The sequence below is a fragment of the Macrotis lagotis genome, chromosome 3 (genome assembly GCF_037893015.1).
Source record: "Macrotis lagotis isolate mMagLag1 chromosome 3, bilby.v1.9.chrom.fasta, whole genome shotgun sequence".
Taxonomy (NCBI): domain Eukaryota; kingdom Metazoa; phylum Chordata; class Mammalia; order Peramelemorphia; family Peramelidae; genus Macrotis; species Macrotis lagotis.
This window is the reverse complement of record NC_133660.1, coordinates 263,386,930-263,411,003: the sequence shown is the minus strand read 5'-3', so window position 1 is coordinate 263,411,003 and position 24,074 is coordinate 263,386,930. Positions and strand designations below refer to the sequence as shown.

The following is a 24,074-nucleotide window of genomic DNA, read 5'->3' as shown; positions in this document are numbered from 1 at the left end:
AACTAAAATCATTTTTTCAATCGGTCTGGGCATGATAACGAAAAATATGAGCTAATGGCCTTAAACGGGAAAACAAAACAAAACATGATCACATTCATTTATTAGGCTGATGTTTAGACTCCAGTTATCAATTGTAATTGCCTCTTTGAACTGAGATCTTTATTTTTTTGTTTTATTACAGTCATTAGGGACTGTCGGAGAGAGGCAGTGGATTTAGATTTCCTTAATTCACATGAAGTGTGTTCAATCTAAATGCAAAGTCATCAAAACAGTTTCTCAGTCAGTCTACATATCTCCTTCCAAATAAAACTGAAAACACAACTAAAGGAATGACCATCAGATAATTTAGGAAGAATTTATAAGAGGGAAGGATTCTAGATTTCTATGTAAATACAAACTTTATTTTACAAGTAAAGAAATTGAGGACTGAATTTCTCAAATATTAAAAAAGTATTATTATTACTTTTCAAGGTCACAAAGGTGGTAAGAAACAAATTTAAGATTTGAACCTAGGTACCTTTGACTCCACGTACATATTTTCTTTTGGCCATGACTTGTTGCCTTCTTTCAACATACATATCAATCACTCAATCAATAAACATTTATTCTGTATCCATTGCATTTTAGGCCCTAGGTTAATTGCTGGGGATGCAAAGAAAGTTAAAAATCTTTCCCCATCCTTGAGATTTTTAATTGGGGAAAACAGCATGAAATAAGTATGTAAAAATAGGTATATATAGGGTAATTTGGAAATAGCAGAGAGAAGGCATTAGAAGAGGGATTGGAAAAGGTAGAAGGCAGAATTTTAACTTATATTGAAGGAATTCAGCAGACATAGATGAAGAGAGAGCACATTCTAAGACAGTAAGTGAAAATATTCAGAACTGGAAATGTAGAATCTTGTTTCAGGAATAGAAAAGAGATCAGTGTCATTGGATCTAACAAAACATGGTGATAGTGGAGAGAGGTAGGAAAAAGGAGCAAGAAGACTGGAAAGGTAGAAGGGACATGTTGTAACAAAAACTGAATAAAAAAGAGTGGAAGTTATTTTTGATCCTGATGGTGATGATAAACCTTTGGATTATATTGATTGCAAGCTCCTTGAGGGCATTGTCAAACCCTGAAAATAAATGACCAATAGTTACATGGGTTAGACAACTGTTGTTGACTCTGAAAAATATAAAAAAAAATTCACAGACATAATGCCCCACCTGTTAACTCTGAAAAAATGAAATAAAATAACAGTGGTTATGAGCAAAACAAATCATCATTTCCTTGGAGGAAATTAAACACACATGCTAGAGCATAGCTTTTAGCTCTTTGGTTTTATTTATTTAGTTTCTCAAAGTTATTATGGATTGATAACCTCTAAGATGTCTCTGGCTCTGGCTCTGGCTCTGGCTCTCTCTATTAATCTGGCTCTCTCTATCTCTCTCTGTGTCTCTGTCTTTCTGTCTTTGTCCCTCTCTGTCCCTCTGTCTGTCTCTGCCAATCTATGTCTCTCTGACTCCCTGTCTCTTTCTTCTCTTTCTATCTGTCTCTGTCTGTCTGTCTGTGTGTCTCTGTCTCTATCTCTCCCCCCCACCCCATTCTTCTCCCTTCCCCATGGGTTAGCAATGGATGCATAATTTCTGTAACTCTAGTCATTTATTATCTGGGTTAGAGAGCAAGGATGGTCTTTTGCCTGTTTTTGCATTCCAAACATTTAGTAAAGAGGCTGATATAGTAAGTGCTCAAAAATTATTTTTGATTGATTAACTATGAGTTAGGAAAGATCACTATAACCAGTTGGGTGAATAAGGTTGAGGAGAAATTTGAAGCCAACTAAGAAGGCATGTAATAATGTTGTAGAAATGAAGTAATTCAGATGTGCACTAGGGGGTGCTAGCATCAAAGAAGAGATGGGTATATATAGAAGAGATTTTACAGAATAAAAGTAGAGATAACAGATTCAATATGAGGGTTGGGAGAGTACTGTTGATCTCGGCCCTATTTTACCGCAACTAAACATCAACTGCCCAATATCCCTCTTTCCCACCAAGTTTTATTTTTTCCTCTAAATTCTAACCTATCCTTCCCTGCTATTGCAAAGTCTTATGACATGATCAAAATGATTGTCCCTCAAAAAAGATATGGATCACCACTCACATTGAACATGTCCTTATCATCTCTTAAATCTGCCCAAAGAAGTCAATACAACACTCTTTGTGGGGGCTTTTCACTTGATATTGTATGGATGCTATATTGTCATGTAGTACACCCCCCATCCATCTCTCTTTCCCCTCTAGTCACATGTATTTTTGACATGCTTTTTTGCCAATCATCATTATTTATTTTTAACAGAATTTTTTTCATATTTTGAGTTCCAAATTGTCTCCTTCCCTCCCTATCCTCATCCCACTGAGAAGGCAATTGACATAGGATATATATATATATATATATATATATATATATATATATATATATACACACACACACATATATATATATATAATCATGCAAAACAGATATTCATGTATTCATGCAAATTAAATTTTGAAAGAAAATGCAGGGAAAGAAAAAACAGAAAATGAAACAAAAGAAAAGTATCTTTCAATCTTCATTAAGAGTCTATCAGTTCTTTCTTTAGGGATGGATTACACTTTCCATAATAAGTTCTTTAGAATTGTCTTGGATAATTGAAATGCTGAATATAGCTAAATTATTCACAGTTGATCTTCATATGATATTGCAGTTATTATAAACGATGCTCATCTGATTCTGTTCCTTTCACTCTTTCTAGGTTTTTCTGAGAGTATCCTGCTCATCATTTCATATAGCACAACAATAATCCATTCTAATCATATACAGCTTTTTTCAGCCATTCTCCAATTGTCGAAAATTTTCTCAACTTTTAATTCTTTGCAACAAATAAAATTGCTATAATTTGTGTATGTATATATATATATATATATATATATAAAACACTTCATCAATTTGAATTTCATCCTTGTGCAAAATCCCTAATAATTTTCTCTGAATTGTTCCTATATTAGTATATTTGCTGCCAAAGTTAGTGCTCTGATGACATTCTTTAAATGGTACAATTCTTTTTTTTAATAATGTGTGGTGTGTTATGGAATGCTGAGAAACTAGACCTGCACCTGCATATTCTCACTGATGTGATTTTTGATTTCAGTTAATTAGGTCTTAATTCATATGGTATCACCAGGAAGAACACACATAAACACAAACAAATGCTGTTTAAAAGATGTGCTTTTGTTTTCAAATTTCTGGATATCTTCCAAAGCATACGTTGTTCCATCCTTAGTCATGAGTCTCTATTCCACAGTGTTGCCATCAGAAGAAAAGAAAATATTTGCAGTCAGAGAACTTAGTCTTTTTATTTATTCCTTGTGAAATTTAGGTCATATATATTCTCTGTGGTCTTCATTTACCTCATCAATAAAAGGAAGGATGCTAGAATGAACCTCAATGGATCCCTTCCATATCTAAGTCTATGATCATAGACTTACTACTCTAAGCTTCATTCTAATGTTGCAATGGGGGCGGCTAGGTGGCGCAGTGGATAAAGCACCGGCCTTGGAGTCAGGAGTACCTGGGTTCAAATCCGGTCTCAGACAGTTAATAATGACCTAGCTGTGTGGCCTTGGGTAAGCCACTTAACCCCATTTGCCTTGCAAAAAAAAACCCTAAAAAAATAATGTTCCAGTGGACCTATGATTTCAGTGATGTTAGTATTCCCTCTACTTGTACAAATTTCAGTCTATCCACCTGATTCTTGTTCATGATCACCAATAAATTTACCATAAAAGGTTCTTCCATGCTAGAATTATATCAATTGGTAATTGGTAATAAGAATATAAAATATGTTGAGAAAATTAATTCTGCTGAATATGTAATAAATTATTTATAAAATAAATGTAATTATTTCTTTTATTATTTAGAATACTTTAAATTAGATTATATTATGAATATATAGCTTTATTACAGGTTCATTTTGACTTGGGTTAATTTCTTCTCTGAGCATGGGAGTCTGGTGACTTAGATAAACATTTTCTGAGTGAGAATTGTACCTTCATTTTATATTTATCCCATTGAATATTGTTTCAAACTGATTGACAGAACTATAGCCATATCTTTTCCCTAACAATAATCACTTCATTATCAAATTTTCCATGAATTTACATGTAAATGAAAATTGTGGAATAAACAATATTTAGTTCATTAGAATAGTGTAATTTTGTTATAATCATTCTTATGTTATGTCTGCATAAAAAGATGTTCAAGTTTGCATCTCCATTAGAAAAGTGGTATATGATTACTCACAAACCTACAGAAAGATGGATTTGTATGGAGTGATGCTGATTATACTTTTTCTACAATGAACCTCTTCTGTGATCTGGCTGTTCATAGGAAGTTACAACTGAAGCCTCGGTCAGATCTTTACTTTTAGGCATTCCTTTCTCTGCAAACAACTAAGAAAAAGGGACAATTCATCTAAATAAAATAGTTTTGTTTGTTATAACTAACTTTTTAATTTACTGCAAAGTGCATATTAGATAGGATCATTTATTTCAGGCACTCCTTTCCTGGCTGATGAAGATGTTTCTATTCTTTCCCAGGGTCAAGTATGAATCTGAAATATTGAACTCCATTATTCCTTACTTTTCAAGTTCTTCCAAGTGTCTAATTTGATCTTCCAGTGTCTAATTATATCCCTACGGATATAGATCATTGAATTTATGACTCATGACTCATCTTGGTCTTTTAACTATGAGTGAACCTACAATAGAAATTCAAGTATTTTAGATATAGACTTGTAATTGGCTCTACTTCTTCAGCACTTCAAAATTCACTTAGATCATGTGGAATAGAAAAAACTGAATTTAGATTCAGAAAACTGAGGTTATTCCTAGATCTTTTTGCTTTTAGGTATGTGAACTAGACAAATCACCTTTCTTCATTTCAATTTTCTCATTGGTGAATTAGGTATAATATGTATCCAATTATTTTTGTTGCTCTCCATAGTACTCAAAAAGGATCAAAATGGCATTATGAAGTTGGTGACAACGTGCAATGCTTCCAACTCTGGTTGATCAGACCAATGGAAGTACAGAAGGTTCTATCACAAGTCAGACACAAATAGTCCATGTGAACATTTGGAATGGAGTTATCTCTAAATTTGCACATCTCACATTTCTTTTAAGTTACTGCAATACATCTTTGCTTATAGAGCATAATGCCTTCTTTGAAGCAAGAATGTCTTGTAAGAGAGTCCTGTGCCAGTGTTTCTCGGGTCTAATAATTGACTCTAAACTACTTCAGAGAGACTTCAAAAGTGTATTATCTTCATGTGAACACTTGCATTTCTGTGAGCTCACTGTAAAATAGTACTTTAGGCAAATGTACACCTGACATTCAAATACTATGGCCCAGTCCATCAGATCTATGCTCTCTGCAGTAGAGTTCCAATGCTTGGCAGTCCAGATCAATTAAAAAACCACAGTTCACAGGATCTTATCTTGCAAGATGATCTTCAGAATCTTCCTAAGACAATTCTAAAGGAAGTGCTTTAGTTTCCTGACGTGGTGTGGTAGAATGTCCAGGTTTCACATGTAACAATGAGGTCAACACAGTTTGTTAAGCTATTTAATACCTCTTCTCTTACTCACTTTCCTTAAGAGTCTCCCAAATGCTGAGCTAGCTCTGGCAATATGGGCATCAATCTCATCATCTGAAAGGCATCCCTGGAAAGCAAATATCCACAATATTCAAAATTTCTCCATTTGCTATAAGAAAGTGATTCCACATGTGGTTGATGCAGTGCTGTCCTGGAGAGAAAGGTATTTCTTTTTTGCATTAATGGTCAGGTCAAAATTAGTACAAGTAGGAGCAAATTCAGCCATACTCTTTTGCATCTTTGCCTCACTGAGACTGCCAGATGGCATAATAGATAGAAAGCTAAACCAGTGACCAGGAATATCTGAGTTCATGTCCAGCCTCAGACTTCTACTACCCAATTGATTCTGGGCAAGTTAAATAACCTCCATTTCCTCACATATAAAACAGGGTTATTAATACCCCCTTCCTCCTAAGTTTCTCATGAGGATCAAATGCAATAACATTTGCAGAGCATTTTATAAACCTTAAAGTACCTTATGAATGCATCATATTTTTATTAATCATTTACATTATTAGTAGTAGTATTACAAGAATTATTGTTATCTATAGCATGAGACAATGGATAGGACTTAAATCAAATGTAGACATCGATTCCTCTTCTCCATGTCACATAGACAGTTTCAAGGAGCTACATCATAGGATTTAGAGGCCATTGTTCATTGTTCAAACCTTGGCCAGAGGAGCATAATCCCTGGTCAATAAAAAGTTTTAAACATTGGAATTGTTCCTTGCCCCCAGACCCCAATCTATCCTTCGTTGAATTGATACATTCACATGTCCAAAACAGAGACTTGACCATGTATCTCCATATTCAACAATCTTCATTGGCACTCTATTCCTTCTAGGATAAAATACAAAATTCTCGGCACAGCATTTATAGCCTTCCACAGTCTGGCTCCCAGATCCCTTTCCAGGCTTCTTAAACTCCCTTTCCCTTTAAACACTCTATATTTCAGCCAAATTGGCCTACTTACATTGGCACTCTTGTCTCTGTGCTTTTGTAGAGTCTGAATCCTATTCCTGGAATGCATTACCTTCTCACTTCCACAGCAGAACATCCGAGGGCTTTATATGACTTACACAATGAATCCTTCAGATGATTTGCTACTCTAATTGAAGACATTTTGCTTATCTGTCTTCCTACATCTATAGCTCTTAAGTCCCCATTAATGCATTTACCTTTAATAGTAAGATAGAGAATATCATTAAGTCAAAACAAAGGCATTTTACTGAAATAGCATAATAGAATTCCTAGTTTCCTTTTTGACATAATTAAAGTGTCACCTGCCCTATAAAATTCTTGATTCAATCCATTGTCAGTTCCCTCTTTCTTTTCAAATTACTTTTAATTATTTCCTCTGAGTAAATTTCCAATTATTTGCTACTAGTGAATCTTAAACTCCCTATTTTTGCTTCTATTGTTTGCATCCGTAATGTTGTTTAACATAACATATATGTAGATATAGCTCTAGATAGATAGAGATATATACACAATCTTTACAACACATAAATATATTTGTACATGTGGTAAGGATTATATACATATATATATATATGTGTGTGTGTGTGTGTGTGTGTGTGTGTGTGTGTGTGTGTACCCACAATAGACAAACCATCACAATACTTGTAATATTACAAATAATAATTGATAATAAAATAATAACAATATTCATATATTGTACTTTAAGGTTTATAAAGTACTTTCCAAATTTTAACTCATTTGATCCATGCCACACACACACACACACACACACACACACACACACAAATGTTGAATTAAAATAAATTAGATTAATCAAGATTCAACTCAAGAATATTTGAAATAATGAAATGTGAAAAGTTATCTCCAAAAATATCATGAATAAGGTATTCCAAGATATACTTTTAAATATTTTTAAATGAGTAGCTTTTTCTTTGTCATAATTATAATGACGTCAAAATAAGATGTTGACTTTGTAGGTATTATGTATTTGTAGGTGATACATATTTGTAGATATTTAGCTTTAAAACAAACTGTCAGTGTGTTCTGTCTCCATTTGCCATTCCCTTTTAATGTCTATTCATTTAACTAATAAAATATTTCTTCCAACCTTGCAAGATTTACATAGGCCTATATACTTAGAGAAAATTTACATTCTTAGGCAAACTATCCATTAAATTTAGATTGCAGAATATATTTCTCAACTGATAGTTTAAGGGGTAGTAAAGAATATCGGGGTTTTTAGATCCAAGACTGCATTAGGAGCAGCTGGGAACCAAATACATTTTCTATCATATCATTTATAAAGAAATTAAAGCTAGAACCCTGCTGTGTCATCTTCAATGAATCCCTTTTTATTACAGCCATTATTTTAGCCACTATCATTCCATTTCATAAGAGTTCCCTTTTTTTCTATTGTGTTTATATTTGTTGTTATTGTCATTGGAATCTGCTACAAGAGATTTAAAGAGAATTTGACCAGTCCTTAGGAAATTCATTACACCATAAGAAGGTAGGCATCATGGTTTTGTCTCTGTCCAGTAATATGGACAACATCGGACAAATATACCATCTGCCTCAGGTTGCTGTTTTTGTTTACCTTTGTTCGATCTCTCTCTCTCTCTCTCTTTCTCTCTGTGTCTCTCTTTCTTTGTCTCTCTCCCTGTCTCACTCTCTGTTTCTTGCTCTGTCTCTCTCTGTCTCTGTCTCTGTCTCTGTCTCTCTCTCTGTCTCTGTCTCTGTCTCTCTCTCTCTCTCTCTCTCTCTCTCTCTCTCTCTCTCTCTCTCTCGCACAATTCTGTGTCCTCTAAATGGCCCTGTAATTTGGTGATTTTTTTCACAGTCTTAAGTAAGTGTATTTAGTGCTATCCAAAAATAGAGTTGTTCTGACAATAAGCAGATACTAAATAAATAAAGGGATAGATAAATAAATAAATATGCAAATTAAACTAATGCAAATTTAAAGCCTGGCTCTCTTTCCTTTTGAGATGTTCTGTCATTGTATGTGAGTCACTGCAGGAAGATGACTATAGATATTTTTTCTTTTATTTATTTATTTAGTATTGTGAGGTTATGTCTCAAGTGTTATTTGAGAAACCAATGCACAAAAGATGATTTTGTTTTTGCCTTTGTAGCCTATACTAGCAGCTTGCTGCTTTTAGAGTGAATTGGATTTGAGAATTCAGAGATTTTTGCTAGAAACAAAATTACATAAATTAATCTTTGTTTTGGCAACACAGATTCATAATGAAACTTATTTGGTACAGTGGTTAAAAAAGTTGTAAATGTCTTGTTTAAATTCTGCCTTTGACACTCACTGGCTTTGGTACCCAAGGCAATATCTTGGAATCTCTTAACCTCTCCCTTTTTTGCTATTTCTCTTTGCAGATCTCAACTTCTGTGGATTTAGGTATCACATCTCTATATGCACTAATGTCAGATCCTTTTATGCAACATTTATCTTTTTCCTCACCTCCAGTCATGAATCTCTAGTTACTTGTTAGACACCTAGATCTAGATGGCCCTAGAAATCTTAAACTCAATATATTTTCAGAGACTGAACTCATTATTCATTATCTTTCTTTCAAAGTCATCCTCTTTTCCCAACTTCCCTATTTATGTTTAGGACACCACCATTCTTCCACCCAGGCTTATAGCCAAAGCGACCTTTTTGATTTATCACTCTCTCTCATGCCCATGTCCATATTGAATATTGAATATTACTAAGTCCTGTGGATTCAAAGACTATAACATCATATACATGTTTATGTATGCCATTTACACACATGTATTTGTTCAATCCTTTTCCAGTTGGTCTGATTCATGACCCCATTTTGGGTGTTCTTAGAAAAGATACTGGGGTGGTTTGTCATTTCCTTTTCCAGCTCATTTTACAGATGAGGAAACTGCGCCAAAAAGTTAGCTGACATGCTAGTATGTATCTGACGCCAGATTTGAACTCAGGAAGGTAATGTTTTCTGATTCCAAGTCCAGTACTCTACCCACTGTGCCATCTAGTAGCCAGCACACATATGTATATATACATATATACATGTATATATATATATATGTGTGTGTGTGTATAATTAAATGCACATATATATATATGCCTGTGTATGTATTCGCCTATATACATATATACATATATGCATGTTTATTTTTATGTCCCCCATTTTCCCTCTGATACTTCTGCCATCTTAATATAGGCCTTCAATATACATGACTGGATTATTGTAATATCCTTTTAGTTGATATTCCTATTTCAAATCTCTCCCTTTTCTATTTCTTCCTCCCTTTATTTCATTATTGGTCTTCCAAAAGTAAAGCTTCAACTATGTTCACCACCATCCTAACCCCTGCTCATTCATTAAACTCCAGTGATTCCTTAATCCTACAATAGTAAATGTCAAATCATCTATTTGACTTTTAGAGCCCTCTATAACCTTGCTCTTTCTGACATTTTGAATTTCCTCATATGTACTCCTCTCCATATACTCTGCAATGCTGTGATGCTGACCTTACTATTCCTCTCATAAGACACACCAGCTCCCTGTATTTTTATTATCTCCTTGGTCTGGAATCTTTCCTCATCTCTTTCTCCTGTCTTTCATTTCACTCAGGTAGTTGCTAGGTAAAATCATACCTTTTTCAAGAAGTATTTCCTTATGCCCCTTAATGCTGGGATCTTTTCTCTTAGATTATCTTCTATTTCTCCTGTGTATCTCTGACATGTGCTTACAAATTATCTCTTTTATTAGACTGTGAACTCCTTGAGAGGAGGAATCCCTTTTTGTGCCTTTTTTTTCATCCCAGCATAAATATTTGACATATAGTAGAAGTTTAATAATCTCTTGTTGACTCGACTTTACTTATTTTCCTACTTTTTTTCTTTTTTTAAGGTTTTTGCAAGGCAAATGGTAAAGTAGCTTGCCCAAGGCCACACAGCTAGGTAATTATTAAATGTCTGAGCCTGGATTTGAGCTCAGATACTCCTGACTCCAGGGCTGGTGTTCTATCCAGTGTGTCACCTAACTACCCCTTGTCTTCCTGTTTTTAAGATCAGTTATTCACCCCTCAAGCTCTGAACTAATTTGTAAAACAGTGAGGCAAATTACTTATAAAAGTGATGACAAAAGAGTGAGATTTCCAAATAGCAAAATGTACAGAGAGGATGTCTAAAGTGGAGAGAGTAAAATATGGAACCAATACTATTTGACAATGGCTAAAATATTCTTCCCACTCTGAAAGTGAAAAACCAAATATACTTTTTAGTTCTTCCTTTTCTATTCTGGATTAACATGGGTCCTTTTTAGTCACCTATGTACCCCTATCTAATAACTTTCAAATCAGTAATATTACATAGTCCTAGATGTATAAAGCCTAATGAAAAATTGCATTGGATTTGGATTTATGAGGTCTGAATTTCAGTTCTGGCTCCAAAATTGTAAAATTGTATGAAATTATATCAGTCATTTAAATTCTTTTAGCCTCTGTCTATACACCTTCCCTCCTGTCAAATAATTTGTTAGCATAGCCCTTTCAATGTTCCAAGACTGCCACTGGAGATCAAAAGAGGACTCTTCACTTCTATATGACATTCTAAGAGGGTGAGAATAATCAATGTAGATGAGTATGTGTATTCACACACATATCTAAACATGTGGGAAGACAGATGTATGTAATTGTGCATGCAAATAACTATATATATATATATATACATACAAACAAGGGTATGTATCCATATTGTGTGCATGTTTGCATATATATGTATAAATATGCAAATTTATAAAGGATTATTTTTGGAGGGAGTGTGCTTTTAGCAATTGGGAATGAAGAAAAATTTCAAATAGAAAAAATTTGAGCTGAATCTGAAAGAAAATTGAGGATTATTGTCAGAGATAAAAAATCAATAACATCTAATCATGAGCCTAGTCTGTGAAAATGCAACACAATGGTGATGGTAGGTTCCACTGACAATGGACCATTATGACTAGATCACAGAAGCTGAGTTGTGTGGGGGAGAATAAGAGAGAAATTTCAAAGTCAAAAAGATGAATTTATATTTGATCCTATTGGCAGTAGACTATATTCTGTTGAGCTATGTGTAGTTTTGAATGGTTTTGTGTATGTGTGTGTGTGTGTGTGTGTGTAAGAGGACAAGAAAAAGCAACTGATGTCTTTCAGAAATGTATAGAATATTAATTATTAATGACAAACTGGTACTAATAACTTCAAAAAATATTTCAATGAAAACACTTTATAAAAAGTTTTGTAAATGTGTTGATCTGGTAAAATGAACTGCTTCTCATAGGGCATATGAGAAGGAACTGAGATTTCATGAAGACACTCCTATTCTGGAAGAATCAGAGCTCCATATTTCTCTCCAGGTCACTTGTTAGCTGGCAACAAGTCTTCCCAAATATCTTCCATTCCCTATGTTCTCAGAACAAACTTTTATGTTGCTACAAAATCATGAAACTTTGAAGGACAATGACCAGCAAAGTGAGAACAATAATCAACTACTTTATTTTTCAACTAAGAAAATATGTCCAAGATCAGAAATATTTGAAACTGGAAATATTTTTGTTCCCAGTTTTATCATTACTGAGAGTTTTTTTTTTAATATCCAGAATAAGTGAAATTTTCATTGAGACTGAATGAGCTGGAAAGGATTCCCTATACTAGGCAATAGCAAGCCCTTTGAACTGTAGTGTTTCTTAGCTAATCCTCGTACAGGTTGGACTAAGGAAATCAGGACAAGAGGACTAGATGCCTTCAAGGTCGATATCCCCAATTTCATATTTTTTTAAATTTATTTAATGTAATAAGGTTAAGTGTCTTGCCCAAAGTCACCTAAGTAGGCAATTATTAAGTGTCTGAGGCCAGATCTGAACTCAGGTTCTTTTGACTCTAGGTTTGGTGCTCTATCCACTGTGCCACTGAGCTACCCCTCTGATTTCCTATTTCTTGGCCTCCCAAGGGAATTCTAGGAGAAAGAGAAAAATGTTAATGTAGATAGTGAATGAGTGAAAAAGAGTTAAACAAGGTAGGAAAGGATCAAAAGGAGTAAACATGGATTATAAAAGAGAGGTTGAAGGCATTCGATGCGGAATAATAATGATGAAGATAATAATAATAATAACTAACATTTATATGGCATTTACTGTATATATATGCACATCAACAAATCTGGACAAGATAGATAATAGATATTAATATAATTCTCTATTATAATAATCTATATAGATATAGCGATGTATATATGTGTGCATATATTCATATGTTAGGTATTGTGCTAAGCACTTTACAAACATTGTATTTGGTCCTCACAACAACCTTGGGGTGCAGGAGTTATTTATACTCATTTTAGAGTTGAGGAAATTGAGAGGTTAAATGACTTGCCAAGGGTCTTGCAGCTGAAAAGTATCTGAGACTCAATTCCTTTTTTTTTTTTAAGATTTTTTGCAAGGCAAACGGGGCTAAGTGGCTTGCCCAAGGCCACACAGCCAGGTAATTTATTAAGTGTCTGAGACTGGATATGAACCCAGGTATTCCTGCCAGGGCTGGTGCTTTATCTACTTTGCCACCTAGCTGCCCCTGAGACTCAATTTCAACTAAAGTCTTCTTGACTCCCACCTTTGGTCTATCCATTGTGCCAGCTAGATGCCCTCTGAACCAACATAATGTAAGAAATTGTTGAAACAGTTCTGCAGAATATGTTCAAACTGGAAACAAAGGCTAGTGTCTTTTCTTTCCCCCTGCCCTTTCCCCGTTCTATCCAGAGACGATTGGTTTTATGTTTATTACTTGGTCACTTCAGATTCTAGCTTCTCTTGGAGTTTAGGAAGCATTTCCCTTCCTCATTAAATTTTTACTGTGCTTTCTAAGGTAAGCACAGATAATAAAGCTGTTGACAAGGAGAACTTCTAAATTGTATATACTTGTGTTTGAATGACTTTCTACGAGGGACAACTAAACTCAGGAAGGAGTAGAGTGGAGTACAAAAACAAGGACTTTCTTTTATCTGCTGGTAGAATTCCATTTTTGTAGAATTCTTTTTCGTCCCCCAAAAAAACATCCATCAAAATTATTATGTTACAGACATCTGTGATTGGTGATAATCTTAAATTCTTAAATTTATCTTGTTTTTTCTTTTATTTTTGAATCTGTAATTATGTCTTAAAATGACAAAAAAAAAGCATATCGTTTCATTTAATTATTCCACTAGTGGAAATATACCCAGCAAGTGTTATTAAAGACAAAAGAATAATCAATTCAAAGATTTTCAGAGCAAAATTACATGTTATAACAATCCAATTCAATATGCAGTTATTATACTGGGATTGATGGTTTATATCTACAATCCCTGCCATTAGAGAAGCTGAGGATGATGGATTGCTTGAACTCCAGTACTGGCCCCCACAATAGCCCAAGGCAATTAGATGTTTGCACAAATCTGGCACAAATACTGAGGCCTAGGGAATTGGGGGTGGGGATTTCATGCTGCTCAAAAAGGGTTGAACCAGCTCTGACTGGAAACTGAACAAAGCCTTCATAATAATCAGTAATGAGATTGCTTCCATGAATGATCACTCTATATCCAACCTGGGAAAAATAGAGAGATCTAATCGAAATAATAATAAAAATGCTAAAACAACGGTAACAACAGCAATGATAATAATAATACATGATTTCCTTATTGTCATTTTTGTTGTTTGTTGTCTTGGTTTGGTTGTTTGTTTTCACGTTTCATATTTTTTCTCTTTTCTGCCTGACTCTGTTGAAATGAAATTTCTCAGATTCCTCAAAATTCCTGGGATGCCTCAAGCCTACCCAACAAAGGGTCAATATTTAACCTATAAGAATGGGCTTTTGTCTTTTGCCATGCTATCTTCCTTTAGGTAAAGCAGTCTTGGAGATAGTTATGAAATTATAAGCTTTACAACATCAAATCAGTCCAGGACCTAGAATCTAGGTGAACATTTGACTAGTAACCAAGTACCAAAGAGCTGGTTGAAGCCGCAATGTATGAGGAGACCCACTTGAAGTAATTGAGCTCAGACAAAGAAGAGCCATGGCCTCATCTATTAACAAGGCTGCATCTGGAAATGAACCTCATGGAGGTTCTGGAGTACTATACTATAGTACTATACTATAGTACTATATTATATAGTACTCTAATTATAATACTTCTTATCTTTGGGACTAAAGTGATAAATGGTACACTTAAATGATTTATCATTTTTGCCCTTATTATAGTCCCATAGGAAATAGCTATTTGTTTAAAAAATGGTACTAATTGTTTCAGTGATGCTAGGATGCTAATCATTAGAGGGCAGAGATAATATAATGACTTTCACTGGGGATGGATATTAGGTAGAACACACTAGAATGGGAATTTGAGATGATGATAATAGACAAAATTCAGTATGACATACAAGATATAGCCTATAACCTAGAGTGGGGATAATTTACCCTTGCTATTGGATTTTACTAGTCTGAGAGAATAGGAAATGAGCTGGATAACATTCAAATTTCATATATATATATATATATATATATATATATATATATATATATATATATATATATATATATATATATATATATATATATATATATAGTTTTCCAAGGCAAATGGGGTTAAGCGACTTGCCCAAGGCCACACAGCTAGGTAATTATTAAGTGTCTGAGGTCGGATTTGAACTCAGATCTTCCTGACTTCAGGGCAGGTGCTCTATCTACTGCACCACCTAGCCACCCCCATCATATACTTTTTTAAGGTACATAAATTATTTTGCTAGTGATAAAATGAAATTCTTTTCTGCACTTGTAGAGATGGCCCAAAGTGACCATCCATTTTCAATATGTATACACTAGTTTTCAGGATCCATCAGTGGGGGGAACAATGACTTTGTTCCTTCTCTATATTTTAGATTATAATTGCATAATTGGCTGACTTAAATATTTCTTCATATGGCAGATCACTTCCTATTGAGCTAACTTTTGCATTTATTGGATTTTTAAGAATCAACTCCTGCTGTGTTATTAAATCCTATAAAAGAATTGCTATTGAGACTAATGGAAATATGAACTTTGCATCCTTAAAATCTGATTGTTTAACTGAGAAAAGATCCTTCTGCTTTTTAAAGAGATTGAACTTAAATCCCCTACTATGAGATCCTTAAGATCTAGAAGTTCATAGAGTGACATTGGCTTGAAGACCTAGAAACCCTGAGTAATCAAGTCCTTTTCTTGGAAGTCTCCTGCTTGTTTAGGGCTTTTTCCATGTTCTTTTTGTCTTTAGTCTCCAACAGAATTGATTTGACAATGTGTGGAAAAGAGAGAACTTAAGCAAAAGTTTTCCTAGATTCTAAACCTTCCTCTCCTATCCACTGTACTAGCTATCTCTCATATCTTCTATATTACTCCCCCCCCCCCAAAAAAAAAAACCACCACTGGGGAAGAAAGAGAGAAATGTTATTTTAGGATGTCAACAAAATACATTAAATTTTATTAGCTGTGTGACCCTGAACAAGTCATTTAACCTTGTTTGTTTAAGTTTCATCATCTGTAAAATAAGCTGGGGAAGGAAATGGCAAAATCATTCCAGTATTACTGCTAAGAAAATCCCAAATGGGGTCACAGACAGGCAGACAAAATTGAAATGACTCAACAGAAACAACAATAAAGCAACTTTTATAGAAATGAAAGAAAAATGACAACCTTTCAGAAGACAACTCTAGGCTCTAGAGATTCAAAGACAAACATGAAATAATCCTCTTCCTTAGGAAGCTTATTGAAGAGATGTTTTTATTTACTTAGAGAATTATTCAATATTAATTAGCGGACCATGGTAATACAGCAATTGAATGAGGCAAAATGAAAATAAAAATGAATTTGGGGGAATCATACAAGATATAAACAATAGATATGACATCATCATCAGTTGTTGAATTAAACCAAAGTTTAAAAATAATCATATATATGTGGGTGTGAATAGAAAAGTTAATCAGTCAATTTGGAAAGATATAAAAGAGGATAGAAGAAAACATATACCCTATAAGATTTTGATAATCTCAAATTATATGTTTTTATAACCTCAAATAAAGTAGAATACTGAGAAACTTTCTTTTTCTCTGATATGATAAAAGTGAAACAATCAAATAATATGTAATCTTCTCCTTACATATATTCAGAAAATACTTTCTACCAGAATAAAATCGAAAATGAAAATAATCTAAACTTTCAGTCTTATCATTATATTACAGAAAACATCATATCCTTTTCAACTACTTAAAAGAGAAAAAATTAGAAAATGTTATGGGATTTAAAAGATAAAAAAGCATAAAAAATAAAATTTCATTTGGATTATATAAAATTTAAAAGCTTTTTCCACAAATAAGAATTGTATAATTTCACTCAGAATGAACAATATAGATTGTGATTTGAGATGGGAGGGACATTAGTATATTTAGAATAAATATTATATGAAATTTAAAAGAACTAAAAATCTATATTACTTAAAATATTCTCAAATAGAAAGTGGAACTTTCTTTAACAATTTTAAAAAGGATGATTATTAGGAAAAATCTAGGAATATATTCAATGCCACAAATAACTGCAGACAAAGTAATTAAAACAATTCTATGACTCATCTTACAGCCATAAACAAGGAAGAAATTCTAATTATCTGAGAAAACTAATTGGTAAGTGTCTATGACAAAAAGAATACTCATTCACTATTAACCTGGAAAGTCCTTCTACTGTCCTGGAAAGCAATTTGGAATTATATAATGAAATTGTTCCAGTCCTTTGACGCTGAGATTATACTATTGCTATCACAAACCAAGAAGATTGTCAGAAAAGACTACCAGGAAAAAAAAAATCAACCAAAGTTCTTTATTGAAAAAAAATGCAGTAGCAAAAATGTTGAAAACAAAATCTATGCTCTACAATTGAGCAATGGTTAAGCAAGCATGATGAGTTGGGGAGTGTAATGAAATGTTATTGTACCTTAAGTGATGACAATGGTAAAGTACTCAGAAAAGTTGTGGAAAATGTTATAAGGTCAAGAAAGATAAAGAAAATTCAGCATATGGAAGGCAAAAAAATCTAAGTGAATAAATAAATTCAGATTTATGAATAAAGCTAAATTATAATAAAGTTCTCTTTTTTCATTTTTAAAAAGGACTAAAAAAAAGGGGTGGCTAGGTAGCACAGTGGATAGAGCACCAGCCTCGGAGTCAGGAGTACTTGGGTTCAAATCTGACCTCAGACACTTAATAATTACCTAGCCATGTGGCCTTGGGCAAGCCACTTAACCCCACTGCCTTGAAAAAAAAAATCTAAAAAAAATAATAAAAATAAAAAAAGGACTGAATTTACAGGTGATGTCGACTTGGACATGTTTTAATTTTAAATGAGGCAAAGTTACTCAAAATCCTCAGCCTCACTCACTCTTCCAAAGTCATTGAAGTTCAATGGAAAAACCAAGAAGATTGGCAAAGACCTAGGATGCAGTAGATAACTTTGGCATCCTCAATGTCAGACTGATCTCAAAGGACTCCACAATGCCTGTTTCAGTTGCCTTCATGGCTGTGGGAACATGTTGCAACTTCATGGAGTCACGGGGAGAGTTAAATGGAGGCAAGCACCCAAGGTCCATGGGCAGCCCTGAAAAACCCTCTCAGCAGAGGTATTATTCCTCCCTGAACACTTCATAGATCTCCAATATAAAGTAAATAGAACAATACACTAATTAAATAAAAGGTTCAAATATTATTGGCATGTTAACAAAGTTAAAAGATATATATCGCTACTTTTTTTGAGCAATCAATTAATTTTCTGGAAAAAGTACTTTATAGAGGAGTGGTGTGGGGGGGCAGGTAGGTGTTTATGGGAAATTTCTGTGGTGTCAAAAAAAAGTAAAAAAAAAAAAAGAATCCACTATGAAAGACACTTTGGAATAAGGATGAGAGGAAGAAGGGAAATCCTTGGTATCCCTGTTTAGGGGGAAAATTAGGAGGTACAGAGGACAGAGCAGCAGGTCTAGGATTGGGAAGACTTATCTTTCTCAATTCAAATCTAGTCTCAGACACTTCTCAGCTATATGACCCTGGGCTATATGACTCTGCCTTTGTTTCTTCTTCTGTAAAATGATCTAGAAAAGGAAATAGCAAACCACTTCAGAATCTTTGTGAAATGTGGTCATAAACAATCAGAAATGTCTGAAACAACTTCACAGTTGTTAAACTGGAATTTGATCCATTTTGTGGTCTATTTGCTATGTAGTGGACAATGTACCTGGGAAATCTCAAAAAAAAAAAAAACCCTTTATTACTGACAAAATATGTCCCCTCCAAAGGAAGTGTGATTCTTTTCTTTAATTCTCTTATTTTCACACTGTTTATCTAAATTAAGTATTGCTGTATACAGAAATTACATGTGCAGAACTCTGATATAATATATTGCTTTTATTCCTTTCAGTTCTTTACTGTTTTTTACTTATAAAAGTCCTTGACTTTCAGAGATATGTCACAGCAATAAAGTTGACTTCTTCTAAGGGGCTACAAAGTGGAAAGAGTGTTGAATTTTTCAGGTGCAAGTTCAGATTATTTACATAATTTTTAGATATGTGGATTTGCAAAAGTCATATATATTTATTCTCTGGGCCTTTTTAAAATTTTGTACAATGATGGATAGAAGCAGATAAACAGGAAGGTCCCAGCTAGGTTTAATTATACAAATCCACTTTTGTCAGGTTAGATCAATTAGAATTCCAAACTCACCCAACTACAAATCAAGTAGACTCAGTGTGAGTAGAAAAACATAGGATCAAGTGAGCAATGAACATGTGTTAAGGGTGTTGAGGGGGAAGTGTCAAAGGGGATTGATCACTTGATTTATTATTCAAAGCTGCTAGATTAAAAAAAATAATCCTTATCATAGCAGAAATGAATAAGGAGGTCTAGGCTTATTTAAAAAATATAAACATATATGAGGAAGATTTTATTTTAGAGATTCAAAATTTGGACTTCTCATTATCTGGATTCTTGATGTTAGCCTTCAGACAGGTAGAGGTTACCAAAAAAGTAGCTAGTCTGATAAGGAAATACACTATAATATTGATTCCATAATTATAAACTAAAGTAAAAGGAGGAAAAATTATTTTTTATAGACAAGAAAACGGGAAATCCAATAAAGATAGAATGTCTCCCTCCATTATCAAATGAAATATGAAGGACTCATTGTTTGTTCAGGATGAAGCCCCATGTATGACATGCAGCATTCTGGGATTATTGTACTAAACCATAATCTTATAATCAGGTAATATTCTCAGAATAAAGCTACTTCTACCAGAGACTTTCAGTTGATAACTTTTATAAATATAATTAGAATTTAGAAACATAGTTGTTGAAAATGTTTAGTAAAAACCAGAGTACATATAATTCTGAAACTAGCAGTCTACTTTCATCAACCACCTTGGTTCCTGGGGGAAAGTAGTTTAATTTAAAGGGATGGTTACCAATCATTTCCCACTATTGAGTTTGCTTCTGGTTGGGCATTAGCTGTTGGAAAAGCCATTCCCTTGCTTATAAGAATGATTTTGGGGATATCTGGTTGATTGACCACTGAACTGGCACAAATTATTCCATAAGGTCATTATTCTGTTTGGCTGTTTCACTTCTACTATGGATATCAATACTTAGACCTCTGGTGTCTTTTCTGACCTCTTAAATTTTCAAAAGATAGTAATGCAATCTAGTCTTTCTCCAGTCCTCATTTATCAAAGATGAAAAAATAGATATAAACAAAATATAGTTAAATAAATAAATCAGCATGCAGGGGAATGTGTTCATGGTTACATGGTAGTCAATGGAGAGTTAGGGTAATTCCAGAAGTCCTTACTGTTGAGACTTAACTTTGTAAGAAAGTTCTATGGCATTTCTTCATCTCAATCAAAAGTTACTGGGTGGGGGAAGGGGGAAGAGAGAGGTCTTTTGTTCCTTCCAATCTTTTTGTACACACACCAAATTTTGGCTTAGCAACTACTATCGAGACTTTCCATTATGATCCAATCAACTGAGGAAGGGAAAGGTATTCAAATATTTACATAATCATAAAGCTCTGAAATGGGAAAGATTCCCTCTAGTAGACATCCCTAGAGTAAAACTCACTAAACCTCCCCCAGAGTTGATTCTAGACAAAGTTTATGGTGTAAACATTGGAATGGGACCTCCATTCACCAAACCCTGCTTCTTACATTTTATTGCTATTGATGAAATACTTCCTATAAGGATGTTTTGATCAAGGGCTTCCCCCAAGTCACAACTACAACTGCACTGTAATTTAAGGAGATTCCTTGAACACTGTGGACTTAATATGTGACCAATAGTCACATAGCTAGTAGGTCTTTTGGGGTAATATTTAAACCTAGATTTCTGGGACTTCTAGTCCAACTCTCTTTCAATATATTTTTGAGAAAAATTGATGATGATAATGATGATGTTTGTCCTTTATTCTCAAAGAAAAACATGACATCAGGGAGGTGATGCCATGACAAGCACATGAATTGGTTTTGAGTGAGGGGGTGCTGTGCTAAGCTGCCAGAAGTATCTGAAAGTGAATTCGAATTCCTGACTTCCTAAATTCAATGGGTAGAGCACTGGCCTTGGATGCAGGAGGATGGGAGTTCAAATCCCAGTCTCAGGCAATTGATTCTTACCAGTTATGTGACCTTGGGCAAGACCCTGATTGTCTCACATCCAGGACCATCTCAGGTCTTCCTGATTCATACCTGGCCACTGGAGCTGGATGACTCTGGAGGAGAAAGTGAGGTTGGTGACTTAGCACAGTATCTCCTCACTCAAATCCAATTCATGCACTTGTCATGGTAACACCTCCCTGATGTCATGGTCTTCTTTAAAAAAAAAAATTAGAGAAAAAAATAACTTCCTATCTATGCTTCACCAACATTTTGACATGAATCCTTAAATGTGAATGAGACTAGATTTTATTTTTTGCTAAATAATATTTTTAGCGAATGTCATTTTATTTACTTTTTCACATAACTTTCTTCCATCTTTTCTCCCACACTTTCCCCCCAACTGACTAATACTGAATCACACCATGATTTATTTGGTGGGTCACAACATTTAGCAGGCCTTTGGAAATGAGATGAAAATTATGTTTATTCTTTCATCTGAACTCAATAAAAGCCTTCTTTAAAAAGAAAATTCTAGATAACATTTCCTCAGAAATTATTAGTAAAGTCAGTTAAGATGTAAAAGTGTAATTTTCAGTGGCATATATTGGTGCCTGGGGCAAACTTCTGTTTCATTCATCTTTCAAGGTCTGTCTGGCTGAAGAGTAACCCTGGCACCACTAATCAATAACAGATCTAATCAGAGATCACCAACCCAGAACAATAAAACCACCTCCTTTCTGAGCACCCTCTGAATTCCTAAGAGATGTGCATCTTAAATTGGTGCAAACCAGCAGAAAAAGTTTATCCTTTGTTTAAAAGGAAATAATATGGGAGGTATGGAATTGAAAACAAAGATGAGTCAGATAGATAACATTGAATTGCAATTTTGGTTTTTAACATTATCTTTCTCACTTCTTAAGGCTTCACTTTATCCAGTGTGGTGTGAATAAACTAATGAAAAATAGAAGCTTTCTGATGGGCAGGATTATAACTGAAATTTATATACTGTTTTCATGCATGCCCAATACTATAAGCAGTACGTCCTTTGGACTTCATAACAACCTTGCAAGGTAGAGTCTCATTTTATAGATAATCAGCCTGTTACTAAAACAAGCAACAAACCAAGTTTTTTGGGGGGGAGAATTTGAATTTTTTTTTGAATCAGTGTCCAACATGCCAGCCTTTATACTATACTGTCAGTCCTAAGACCAGCCTGCACCTATTTTGAACTATAACTACCTGTTTTAAGTTTTCCATTGTTGTGCTTAAAACACTGTATCATATTTGATCAATTCTGAGAAATTTCTAAGAATTTTTTTCACATCTTATTCCTCGGAAAAGTTTTAGATCTCTTCAAATTCTTCTCCTTAAATCCAGGACTCTAAAATTCCTTATACTACTTCATGTTAAAACAAGTTATTTCTGTTTCAAGGTGTCTTCATTCAGGTACCCACATAATTATTGCCTTTTTGAAGAAAGTTCTTTTCCAATTATGTCCTCCTGGAGAAAGGTACTTTTATGTGTTAACTACTTAGTTTTTCATTCCTTCTTCCTTCCTTCTTTTTCCTCTTCTTTTTGTTCCTCCTCCTTTTCCTCCAATAGGTCCAGTAAAGATGAGGCAAATGATCAGAGACAAAAGATAATGGAATTGATTTTTTTTAAGGGTTTAGGCAAACCCTTTACTTTTTTTTTTACATCTTCTCTTAGCCAGACTAATAGTGTCCTCTCGAATTTGATGATTCTTTTATCACATCTTTGGATTCCTTAAATGAGCCATATTCTAGTCTGTTCTTGAAAGTGTCACAGGAAAAATTGTCTGAAAAAAAGTGAGCATATTATTTTTAAAATGACACCACCAAAATTAGAAACAATCTGGAAAAGTCAAAGTTTGGAATTATGAAACAAAAATTACTTATTTTGAAAAAACTTAAAGCTTAAAGCATGAAAAATATGTATTATTCATTTACTGAAAAAATATACAAAATATCCTTTTTCTGAACTGGTAAAGAAAATTAACCTATCAAAAATATTCACATTAAATTGAATTCCCCAACCAACTAGTAGTACAAAAAAAAGTTGGGAGATATTAACACCTTAAATGAGTGTCTCACTTCTATGAAATTTGCACATCTTTGGTATTAGAATTGAGGAGACTTAGAAATTTCATAAAGAACCATTTCCCTGAACATGTTTCAAAATCTTTCTACACATACCCCGTGAATAAGTGATGTGCATTCACTTTGGTTTTCCTGATTAATATCGCAGTCTGCCTCTTTGAATAATAAAAGCTATCCATTTCAATTCCCTAATCATAGATATATCTGTGATTTTATCCAGAACCTTGAGAAGCTGCAGCATTTAATTTAATTCCAGAGCAAAACTTATGCAAATATATTCCTTTGCTTTCTCTCCTAACCCATTGAGCTCAAACTTCCAATCTTGTAGATTTCATTGAGTCATTTATTAAATGTAAACTCCCAGATTTATTTTGGGCTTCTTTTTTAATTTAATAGCTGCTTCATATTCTTTATTTTCAGAGAGAGGTTTTTGCCACCCTTGCTGTCTTTGCAAATGGATGACTTTTCAGAAGCAAGAAGAAACTCCCCCTAAATGATTCACTAGCCTTTGTATTCAATGATAAGCAAAATTAGAATGATCAAAATACCAATGTGCCTTGAAGCTTCCTTCAAGAAGTATTTG

The 24,074-nt window shown here is 33.9% G+C and overlaps 1 non-coding gene across 1 annotated transcript; it reads right to left on the bottom strand.

Annotated features, from left to right (window-relative positions):
• Positions 1 to 2,952: 2,952 nt before the first annotated feature.
• On the bottom strand, positions 2,953 to 3,055 carry LOC141519746 (U6 spliceosomal RNA). Its single transcript, XR_012477391.1, has one exon. It is a non-coding gene; the product is annotated as a U6 spliceosomal RNA (small nuclear RNA).
• Between the last annotated feature and the right edge of the window lie 21,019 nt (positions 3,056 to 24,074).